Source organism: Adiantum capillus-veneris, chromosome 21, assembly GCF_014529385.1.
Source record: "Adiantum capillus-veneris isolate H3 chromosome 21, ASM1452938v2, whole genome shotgun sequence".
Lineage (NCBI taxonomy): Eukaryota > Viridiplantae > Streptophyta > Polypodiopsida > Polypodiales > Pteridaceae > Adiantum > Adiantum capillus-veneris.
In genome coordinates, this window is record NC_140951.1 from 13,654,867 (window position 1) to 13,666,607 (window position 11,741).

General features: G+C 43.0%; 1 pseudogene; it reads right to left on the minus strand.

Moving 5' to 3' along the window:
• Positions 1-8,233: 8,233 nt before the first annotated feature.
• Positions 8,234-8,860, minus strand: LOC147430568 (uncharacterized; annotated as a pseudogene).
• Positions 8,861-11,741: the final 2,881 nt, after the last annotated feature.

Genomic DNA, 11,741 nt, shown 5'->3' on the forward strand with positions numbered 1-11,741 from the left:
CTCTGGAAGACAATCATGGGAATGAAAGACAATCGAGCTTCACGAGATGATTTGCAGTCGTTTGGAAAGATGCAAGAGCTGTGGCCTTTCACCAATGCAGCTGGTCAAACAAAACTTCCAAGAGTGCCATGGGTACTGCTAAAAAACGAAGAGCGACAAGTGAAAAGGGTGATTTCAGAGTTCAGGACGCCAACAGGATATATGTGATGTCTCAAGACAACATTCACCCGTGACAATCAACTGTCAGGGTTGAAATCGCACGACTGGCATAAGTTCTTGCAATTCATTCTTCCAATTGTGATCAAGGGGTGTTTAACGGAGGAAGTGCGGACCTGCATATACAAGAGCGTGAGACTATAACATGTTACAAAAGCGCGGTTGGAGGCTAGGAAGTGAAGGGCGCCGCGCAAACTCTATAGTGGCAGATAGATAATACAATACACACAAAAAAGAAGAAAAAAAGACAAAGATGAAGGTGATGGAGGCTCCAGTGCAGGTAGTAGTAGTATTATGGTAAGTACGGGTTAAGATTTCAGAGCTAGTGCGGTGGATCTCTTCCAAGGAGATACGAGAAGAATCTATTGCAGTCGCAAGGGCTAACTCCATTGAGGCAGTTTGCATGATTGAGAAGTATCTACCCACGAGCTGCCTAACTATCCAAATGCACTTGCTTGTCCATGTAGTAGATGAGGTTGCAGTGGCAGGTACAGTCCACAGCCGTTGGATGTTCTTTCTAGAGCAGTTCATGAAAACACTTAAGGGTTTTGTTCACCAAAAAGCGCGTCCAGAGGGGAGCATGGCAGAAGGATGGGTGGTGCAAGAGTCTCTTGTATTGACGACCAAATTTCTATCCGTTTCTGACCCAGAAATGCCTCGACTGTGGAGCGATGAGGAGGATGCAAGACTGGTGGGAGAGGAGCCGCAAGGGCAAGGGGTGCCGAAGAAAATGAACCTGGCCATGCGAGAAAAGATCATGAAGTTTTGTATAATAAATCCAGCGCCGATGCAAAAATGGCTTGAAAGGTACGAAGAAGAGAAAGAGAGACGCAATCTAGAGAGACAGGATTTCAGGCGAAGTCGAACGACTAGAGGCTTACCCTTGCCAGACTATCTCGCTCCTCTACCTGAATTCCCTACAATGGCATGGTTGGACAAGACAGTGAGAGCAGCTCGACAGATCGGAGAACCCATATCTCTAGAAGAGGAAGAGCTGGCTATTGGATGTGACTGGAAGTATCATACATGCATGGCACTGTGGTCGCATGGAAAGCATTTCAGAACACAAAAAATTGACAGCAGAAGAAACACGTTTGACAGTGGGGTAATGGTTAGTTCATGCAAAAGAGCAGGGCCAGTGCTAGAGACATGAATGAGAGCACTAGCAACCTGGATTACTGTGGTCTGGTGTCAGATATCCTGAAAGTAAGCTTTAGGCGTTTGAGATGTTTTTGTTGGATGTGAAGTGGTTCAAGGTGATTACTTCTGGTCGCAATGCAATGGTACGCAGAGATGGAAACAAACTTGTGCAAATAGATTCTACAAAGAGTTGGACATATGCAAGCGACACATTTTCTCTCCCCGAACATTGCGAGCAAGTGGTCTTTGTACCGGACCCTCGAGAGCGACAATGATCGTTTGTGGTTCACCGTTGCTCCAAGAAATAAACAAGTATTTGAAGGGCAAGATCTCCTGGAGGAAAGTCAGTCAGACGACGTCCATACTATTGTGACATTAGATGAGATGGATGAAGGTATGGCAGAGGAAGCTGACAAATATACGAGGGATGACGCAGACAAGCCAGAATTGACACTTGTAGATGAAGATGCAATGGATGAAGACAATCTGCTAGAACGAGTTGGGGCAGAGTTATGTTTGCAATTAGAGATAGACGATGATACGGTGCAAGATCTTATCAATGATGCCTCACTCGTCGAGGCCTAGGCCTGTAAGTGTTTGTGTGAAGACTTTGATTTAAAATTAAGCTTAAAGTTAATTTAAACAACTGTGTTCTGACGCTTTATTTTACTTTCTTTGTGCAGGACTTTACTATGGCAGACGAGATTCCAGATCCCGCTTCCATGAGTGCAGATGCATTCATGGGCTTCGTTACATGGATGACGCCTGCTCAGATGGCAGAGGCTTCTTAGTACTGGGTAGCCAGAGGCACGGGTACTACGCCTCCGGGCTTCACACCCGAGGGACCGATGCCTAGGGGGGGACGCCTACGGGGTTTAGGACGCCTATGGGTACGATGCCTTCTTCTCCCATCACGGCCGCTTCGACACCTAGGGGTGGGACATTGGCGGGTACGTCCTCATCTCTGCAGCACAGGCGCACTCGCCGATCTCAGCGATCGTCAGGTGGAGGTGGTGGTTGCTGTGGAGGGTCCACAGATGCTTCGACCCCTCCTCGCTCACGATCCCCGTCTTACCCAGGCACACCTCTCGACACACCTCTTGGCACACCTCGGACACCTTGGGGGGCACACGATCCTAGTGGCTCCAAGCTCTATACTGTACGGGGAGATGGTTCTGTTGGCATGGATAGAGTCGGGACTGAGATGCGACAACGGATTCGCCAGCTCGTGGAGCTGCAGTTTTCGACCAGCATTTTGACGTCTTGGGATCAACAAGAAAAGGAAAAATTCACTTACATAGTGGAGACCATCCTGAGAGAGTACTAGCCTGCTCCGGGTTCTTCCGTTGTTTCGGCGCGGTGGATCAAGGGTGTTGCACGGGACACCATCAAACATCGACGAGATGCAGCTTGGAAGGCTTTCAGGACCGGCTCGCCGAAGCCTTCGGGCATCCCACACGAGACGTGGCTGCAGATCAGGGAGGATGAGCGGATAACAGCCATGCGGTTCAGACAGCAGCGTGAGGCCGTGCAGGTAGGACAGATGACTAGGGGGACATCTCATCTTGGCAGCGGAGGCTTCGACACCTTTCGCTATGAGTTTGTGAGTTTCTAATCCAATCTTAACTATGGCGTTTTTTAAAACGCGATGAATCATGTATTCTTATTACTTTGATTTTTGTATAAACGCAGAATCTTGCGATGCATCGAGCTCCATCACGCGAGGAGGAGTCAGATGGATATCGCATAGGTATCTATGAAGTACTGAATGATCTTGAAGCTTCAGGAGAGCTTGTAGACTGGGAGGCCTTACAGTCTCGCTGATCCCTTGAGGTGAGATGTTAATATGTGTGAGTTGATTTAATTAAGTCAGTATATGTGAAGTAATATCAATACTAATTTTGTGAGTTGTCCTATGTGCAGGTTGCGACGCCTAGTCATTAGTGGACCAGATTTCATCTATATGCTTTGTGAGACACAGACACACTTCTGTGTCTCTTTTTTGTACAAACAGTTAGTGTTCAGACAGTTATTGTTTCTCTTATGGTTATGATTATTGTCATTGTCATTGTATAGACAGTTATTGTTTCTCTTTCTGGTTATGCTTACGGTTATTGTTAATTTTGTTTATGGTTATGGTTATCTGCATTATGGTTTTGATCAAAGTGATTATAGCCGGTTATGGTTTTAAGTTATGGTTATGCAAAAGTTATGGCTATGCTTTTCAGTTGGTACGGTTGTCTTTCATTGGCCTTAAATCTCATGTGAGATCCTACATGGATAGCATGTAGGAAGCGTATACATGATATGGTTTTTTTTGAAAAGTTTATGTAAAAACAAAGGGAACTCTGCCAAAATTTCTGCGCACAAGAGCATGGTTGATATTTTGGTGCTGCTCGCTTTCTTGGGCAGAGGGCAGGAAGTCTGGCTGTGGCTGTGTCCATCTTTTAACTGGGCACAGGCCAGGCTACCTGCCCTTCTGCCCAAGAAAAAGTTTTTTTGCTATGGCCGTCGCTATATGCGTCGCTATGGTTGTCGCTATATGCGTCGCTATGCACGTCGCTATACGCGTCGCTATCAGCGTCACTAATAGCGACTGGTTTCACAGCGACGCTCATAGCGATGGGCATCGTCGATATATGCATCGATAACACCTTCTTTTGTTGTAGTGTAATGAGGAGACCATAAATCCAACTGTTATATTTGAAGAGGGAAACTATTCTAAAGTAAAAAAGTATTGTTTGTCAATCGGCTTTGATTACCCTACTTCTCCTCTTCTACATCACAATTCTTTAGCATTTGTTCTTTTCAAAACGTGTGCGTTACACAACTTGGGAAGCTTAGATTTTTTTTTCCGTAAATGTGGAGAAAAGGCGTGGAAGGCTGAAGGAAAGACTATCCAAACATTTTCTGGCTACTTCCATTGAATGAACCACCAACTGCATTGAGAGATTTGATGAGTTCAACCTCAATGAGAAGTAGACAGTTTTTACAGAATATTCAAGGATATAATAATGTATTGGCATTTTCATCTCTTGGTGCCCATATTGATGAGACTATTTATTATGGTGGGAGAGGTATATACACTTTTAAGGTGCATGGCTCAGTTTATCATAATATGGGTTCTTTGGCACCAGTTGAAGGTTGCAATGAAGTCCCACGCTTTGCCCAATTATACTTTTTTGATACTGAGCATGAGTTGAAAAACAGATTGCATCATGTTCCAAAATTAGATCTTAGTGTTCCAGAGTGCTTACAATCTATGATGCATAGAGTAAATCCTTATGCCAATGCTTTACAGTTTGCGACTTCTCTGTGTGGAGATGCTATTGCTCCCAATATTAGGATGGTTATTGCAGAGCACCGACGTAATGGTTGGAAATATCTTTCTCCAAGGGGTTCTGAAGTTGCTACCATTGTGCCTGGAGAAGGGGATGATAGAAATATTGGCCATCACGATGTTGTGTTGAATTTTCAACATGGAGGCTTGAAAAGAGTCTCCAATATGCACATAGCATATATGTCTTTATTGTATGTTTTACTGTTTCCAAGTGGAGAAGATGGGTGGCATCCTTATTTAGGGACCAGCGATGAAGAAAAGGTAAGTCAAAAGCAATATTATAGTTTTTTGCTTACAAATAAGAGATGATACAGTGAAATGTTTTCTTCAAAGGGGTAGGCTATTACAACAATATATTGTTGATGCCTTTAGTACTATGGAGGAGTCACGACTATTGTAGATGAGAAATAATCAAAGAACACTTTGTGTTGGAGTGTACCAAGGATTGGTTGACATAAATTAAACTAGAGATGGTTTAGAGAGGGCTGAAGGTCAAAATGTTGGCCAAAGAATTGTATTGCCTTCTTCTTTTGTTAAAGGTCCAAGGTATATGTGTTAATTATACCAAGATGCAATGGCAATTGTTCGTAGTAAAGGTAAACCAAATCTCTTCATTAGATTCACATGTAACACATAATGGAAGGAAATAAATGATTCTATACTACCTCAATAAAATGTTGGCGATCGTCCTGATGTGATTGCATGTGTGTTTTATCAGAAGTTTCAAGATATGATGCATATACTCATCAAGCAAGATTTATTTGGGGAGGTCATTGGACATGCATTAGGAGATTTCAGAGGTCTTTTGGAGGGCCTTTTGGAAGAGAGAGGAAAATAAGCTCCTCCAATGAGAGAAGAGCCTACGTTACGTAGAAAAATAGATTGATATTAACAAAAATATAAAAGGTGTCCCTCTCCTCATTTAATAATCTAGTGGTCCTTGAAGACGATCACTCTCTTTCATTTAATGCGAGCACCTTTTTCAAAAGGTAGATGCGGTGCATTTGATACGGCTTACGTCATCACTAGAACTCAAAAATTTACAAAACTATCAAGTGGTGGAAGATTTTGAAACTTTTGATACTGTCAATGCGTCCGGAATGCCCAAATATCCTAGAAATGAATGTCCAATTGCCTCGCTCCGACATCCAAAGAGGCAAAGAATGTCAAAAACCCCTAAAAGAACATTTTACTAACGGCGCACGAGGGGGCATTCCAAAATTTTGGAATGCCTCCTCGCGCGCCGTTAGTAAAAAGCCCCTTTTTTCCTCTTTTAGGGAGCTTTTTGAGAGGAAAATATCAAAAAACCTCTATAAAGGGGCTTTTTTGAAAGATAATTGTCCAAAAATCACTAAAAGGAGCTTTGTACTAATGGCGCGCAGAGGGGCATTCTAGATTTAGAATGCCTCCTCGCGCGCCTTAAGTAAAAAGCTCATTTTTTAGGGTTTTTTGACATTTTTTGTCTCTCCGGATGTCGAAATGAGACAAGTAGACATTCGTTTTTAGGGTATTTTGACATTTCGGACGCATTGGTGGTGTCAAAAGCCTCAAAATCTATCACTATTTGATAGTTTGTGACTTTTGAACTTTCAATGATGACGTAAGCTGCATTGAATGCGCTGCACCTGCCTCTTGAAAAAGACGCTCGCATTAAATAAAAAAGTGACCGTTTTCAAGGACGATTGGGAATATAAATCTACTTTTTAGAGTGTCTGGTTGTCCTTTTGGACGTACTTACAAGGTGCAAGTGCATTTTAAAAACAGTTTCTAGAGAGAGAAATACAATTTCTTACAAGGCCCTCCAAATGACCTCCGAAATTTTCTAATTTCTTGGTCGAGTCCTACCAAACCTCGAGCGAAAACTTTCGAGAAAGAAAAAAACTGAGCAAGATTCATAAAAGAGAAGTTCATTAATAAGGATCAGCTATAAGTTTTCAAGTCAATATCAATAATATATTGACTAACTGCATATTGCTTTCAGCATGGATTCCAAGTCCTAGGTATGTACATGCTACATGTGCATGAACTGTAACTAATATTTGCATGAACTCTTGAGTACTTGCATAATTCTTTTAGCATCGATTCCAAATCCTAGGTTTGTACGTGGTACACTGCTACATCTGCATGAATTGTAACTAAGCCCCCGTTATTCATACTTTGCAAGGTGATATTCTCTATCTTCCTTCCAAAGACCATAACATCGATCAAAATGGTATTGTTGATCCTCTTATAATCGCAATCCTTAGGTCTCATTTTTCTCCTACTATGCAACATTAGAATTATGTCCCTGACCCTAACTTGATTGAGGTGAGTTCAAATAGAGGCGCCAAAAGAGGAGCATACTCATTTGTAGCTCTATTGGCTCTACTTGTGTATGAGGTCTCTGCTCAACAGAGCAATGCGCCTCGAGAAACCATCAAATGGGCCCTGTGAGAACAAGTTCCGGGGCATCTTTGGCAAGACATGGAGTGGGACAGATGATGTGTCACCATGTAGATGGTGTGGCGGAACGATTCCTCTCTCGAGTGTACCTCTTATGTGTGTCTTGATAACACCACCTTTATCATGTGAAGCTACAAGACTCGAGGCAACATCGGGTTGAGGACCCATTTTGAGGGTTTCCTGTTTATAATGTCAACCCCTATTGTCCTTAGGTTTTCTCCCTCTCCTAATTGAGACTAGAGAGAGAGAAAGATTTCGGCAATTGACAAGCTCACCGTTACAAAGAAATGTCTTTTCTTTTTGTTATGCTCTCTCTCTCTCTCTCTCTCTCTCTCTCACACACACACACACACACACACACACACACACACACAACACGTCGGCGTACGTTACGCACACGTACACACACACACACACTAGAGAGAGAGAGAGAGAGAGAGAGAGAGAGAGAGAGAGAGAGAGAGAGAGAGAGAGAGAGAGAGAGAGAGAGAGAGAGAGAGAGAGAGAGAGAGGGATTTCAGAGGAGACGAGAGAAGCCATGGTAGAGTTGGCGGATCTTGATGAGTCCTAAGTGGGATATTATGTGGGGCACAAGGGCCCTTCAAAGTTTTCAAAATTCCCAAAATACCCTTGGTTTTAAAAATATTGCAAAAATAAAAAAAGTTGTAGCTTTTCATGAAAAGACTAATTGTGTATCAATCCAATATGCTAAAAGAAAAATTTGAGCTAGTTTTGCAAAAATAAAAAAATTTGTAGCTTTTCATGAGAAGACTAATTGTCTATCAATCCAAGATGCTAAAAGTAAAATTTGAGTTGTTAAAAAAGGTTTTGGAGATGAATAGCTTCATTGTTTTTAGACATAATTGCTTTTTGTTGTGAGGTAATTTGTTACTGAGGCAATTTGTCAATGTGCCAAATTACATTCTAAACACTCAAAAACGGGTTTCAATTGTCAACGCGGAATGAAAATTTTGGTAATTTTCTCCTTTTTTTTCGTGTCTCTCTCTCTCTCTCTTTTAAAAGAAAAAAACTAATTACAAAAAACGTTGGTGATCATACAACTCGTATGGCAAGATGGCACACCCTATATGCCAGCACATCATTTTGGAGGTATAACAAGCTTATCTCCAACATAAATATTATCCCAATGCAAGCCATTTGCCGCTTTGAGGTCATCCAGAGAGATCCCATATTTTCTTGACATGGCCCATAGAGTATCTCCCCTCTTGATTCATAAATGTGACTTTCTTTGGGCTTCACATCTTTACTATCAAAGCTCTCACTCTCCTTCAGCTTGGGCTTGTAATCAGTTTTCTTGGGTGGATAAAAAAGGCGAAGGAACCAGGGCTTTTCCTTGACCTTGGGCTTCTCATATTCCGCCTTTGGCTCAGGTGGGGGAGGTTCCACTTTTTTTGTTGCTTTGATTTCCTCCTATGGTACACTTTTCAGCTCATCTGAATGAGGAAGAATAACCATAGGAGGAGGTTCCACCTTCACAAACTCATCTTGCTATTCAATGTAGACCTCCTCTGCATAAGGTCTCCATCAGGAAGAGTAAAATCCTCTCGATCTCCATAATACTCTTCAATGAGCGTGCTCTTCTTTTTTCGCCTTCACAAATCTGAAAATACCCCAAGCAACTCCAACTGCCACTGCTGGCGGACGACCAACTTTGGCTGCAACTCCCTCCTTTCCCTCTTTTCCTTCCTTACCAGATGACATCTTGTCACGTTAATCTCCTATCGCTGGAGGTCTCTTCTTCACCTGCCTATCTATGGCACGAAAGAACCGTCACAATATGTGGCCTGAAAGGGGTGCGATGGCGAGATGAGTACTGGCTGAAGCTGCCATGCCAGAGCGAAACAATGTGTATGTGTGAAGAGAGAGAATGAGAATTGTGGCCAATGACTCTCTCTCTCTCTCTCTCTCTCTCTCTCTCTCTCTAGGAGCGCGCGCTGCTAGAGAGAGAGGTAGAGGTCATTTTCTTGGGTTGAAAAGCTAGCCTCATTGCATTCTCATTAGAAGTCTGCCATGTGAACACTGGAAATGGAGCAATCGGCAATGGCAACATCGTCGGTGGAAACATGCTAGAAACGTACAGAGGGTCGATGAGGTGGATTAATCAGCTTCAGATGGTATAAGCAAAGAGCGCGGACTCGTTGTAGGCGAACTCGAATTGGGAGTCAAGGCCGATTAGGCATTGGCCGTTCCCTACACACGGACCATGTGGGAAGCTATTATAATCTATCAGGCATCTCTCTCTCTCTCTCTCTCTCTCTCTCTCTCTCTCTCTCTCTCTCTCTCTCTCTCTCTCTCTCTCTCTCTCTCTCTTTCTCTCTAGCAGCGTACGCTGCTCCAATAAATCAAAGGGGCGATTTGGAGTGCGCATGCAGCATGTATCGGTTGGGAGAGAGATTCGTTGATGCAGGTCGGGCGATGTAGCATGGAGAATGGCATGTGCGCATAGAGCGCCTAAGGTGACAATATACTTATAATATTCATTCTTCAATTCTCATAAGCTAGCTGCACCTGCTAGTCAGAATTAGGGTGGGATCGTAATAAACCACTTAAGCTTGCTCACACAATATAAGTACCAGTATTTTAGAAGCCAGGGCTATCGTTGCTGCAATCAGCAAATTAGAGTTCAGTAGTGTACTCTGAGTATTGGACATCCATTATGTGTGCTTCGGGGATCTCACAAACAATATCGATGCACAACTTCTTGAGGCCCCTCATGGTTGCTTTCCTGCAGGCTACATTGGACGGAAATGAGTAAGACATGGAGTATATGCTGAGAAAATGGGAGAATGGCAGTAAGATCCTCAAACTGGAAGCCTAAGCTGTTTATGCTCCCACCATTGCTAGAGAGAGAGAGAGAGAGAGAGAGAGAGAGAGAGAGAGAGAGAGAGAGAGAGAGAGAGAGAGATAGATAGATAGATAGATTTTATTATCGTCCTCGGAGGTCAAATATGACCTATGGGACCAAAGTTACATGTGATGTAGTATGTGTATGGCTGATGAGTGACTCTCAATGCTCCAAAATTGTAGTGATGAGAGTCGCAATGGAGAGCCCACACTTTGGCTGGGAGAGGAAAGTGTGTAGGTCTAAGTTATGGCTGAAAATGTGAGAGAAGCAAGTTCGGATGTGATCAAAAGCTGAGCACTCTAGTAGTGTGTGGTACTCAGACTCTCGAACTTGCAATGAGCATAATGTGCACAATCGACTTGACTCTTCTCCATTGCCCCAACGCCCTATCTCGCATCGAAGGAAATGGGAGCTAAGCCGAATTGCTGCGATAGTGCGTATCGCGGACAAGGGAATAGGCTCAAGCATGTAAGTGTGAGTACGGTTTCCTCTCTCAGCGAAGAACATGGTTTTGTAGTTGGGGGCAATATAGGTGGTGTAATGTATGAAGCGTGACCCACCGGATTTCTCCCAAGCCGTAATACATTGGCGTTGTAGAAAAGCTTCATTCACTTGAGAGTCAATTGAAGCATCATGTAGCAAGTGTAATGCATCCCATCTCCCAAACCACTTCTTTATGTCTTGCATCCATCCCGTGCTCAAGATCTTGCTTTTATGCGTCTTTTGAACTTTTTTGCTTGCTTCCCATGCAATTGTAGGAAGTCGATGTGAGGGGTTTTGACGCATCTTTATCATGTACTCCACAACCCTTTCCATGCCCATAACCTCAATTGGAAGAGATCCCGACTCAAGAAGTAGGAGCATATATGGTGTTTGTGTCTTAACTTGGAGAAAGTTTGTAAGAAAACGCTTTTGGACATTCTCAAACTCTTTCCAAGTAGACTTTGAGATGCTCCCGCCCCACACTTCAACTCCATAAAGAAGAACCGGTGTCACCAATGCATCAAAAAGATACTTCTTGAGAACCCAACACTTGATGTTTCCCGCATTACACATGTTCTCAAATGCATAATATGCTCTCTTTCCCGCTTCCAAACGACGCATAGCACATTCATGCCACTTGTGATTGGATGGAACCTCAAGGCCAAGGTACTTAAAGCTCTCAACAACTTCAAGTGTCTCCTTGTTGTACACAATGCATGGCTTCTCCTTATGGTTGGTTTTCACAAGCATAACCTTTGTTTTGGATTCATTTACAATCAGCCCACTATGCAAGCAAAAGTTCTCAAGGACAACCATAAGCTTTTGTGCATCTTCTAAAGTGTGTGCTAGAAGCACTACATCATCCGCATACAACAAAAGCATGATTACCGCATTGCAAATAGTGACCTCTTCAATGCCTTCTTCTTGCATAAAGTCAAGTACCATTTGTTCCAATTGATCGATGCATAGACCAAAGAGAGTTGGTGACAATGGACATCCTTGTTTAACCCCAATAGTGCTTACAAAAATTTCTGAAATTTCTCTTCCCATGCGCAATTGACAAATCACCTTCTCATAGATTCGAGAAACCGCAAGCATAAACTCACTTGGCACTTGGAGTTCTTCCATCCTTCTCCACAAATTGTTACGTGGAATCATATCAAAGGCTTTCTTAAAGTCCACAAAACAACAATACAATCGCTTGCCTTTCAACCGACTTTCTTCCATGAGAACACGAAGAGTGACAAGATGATC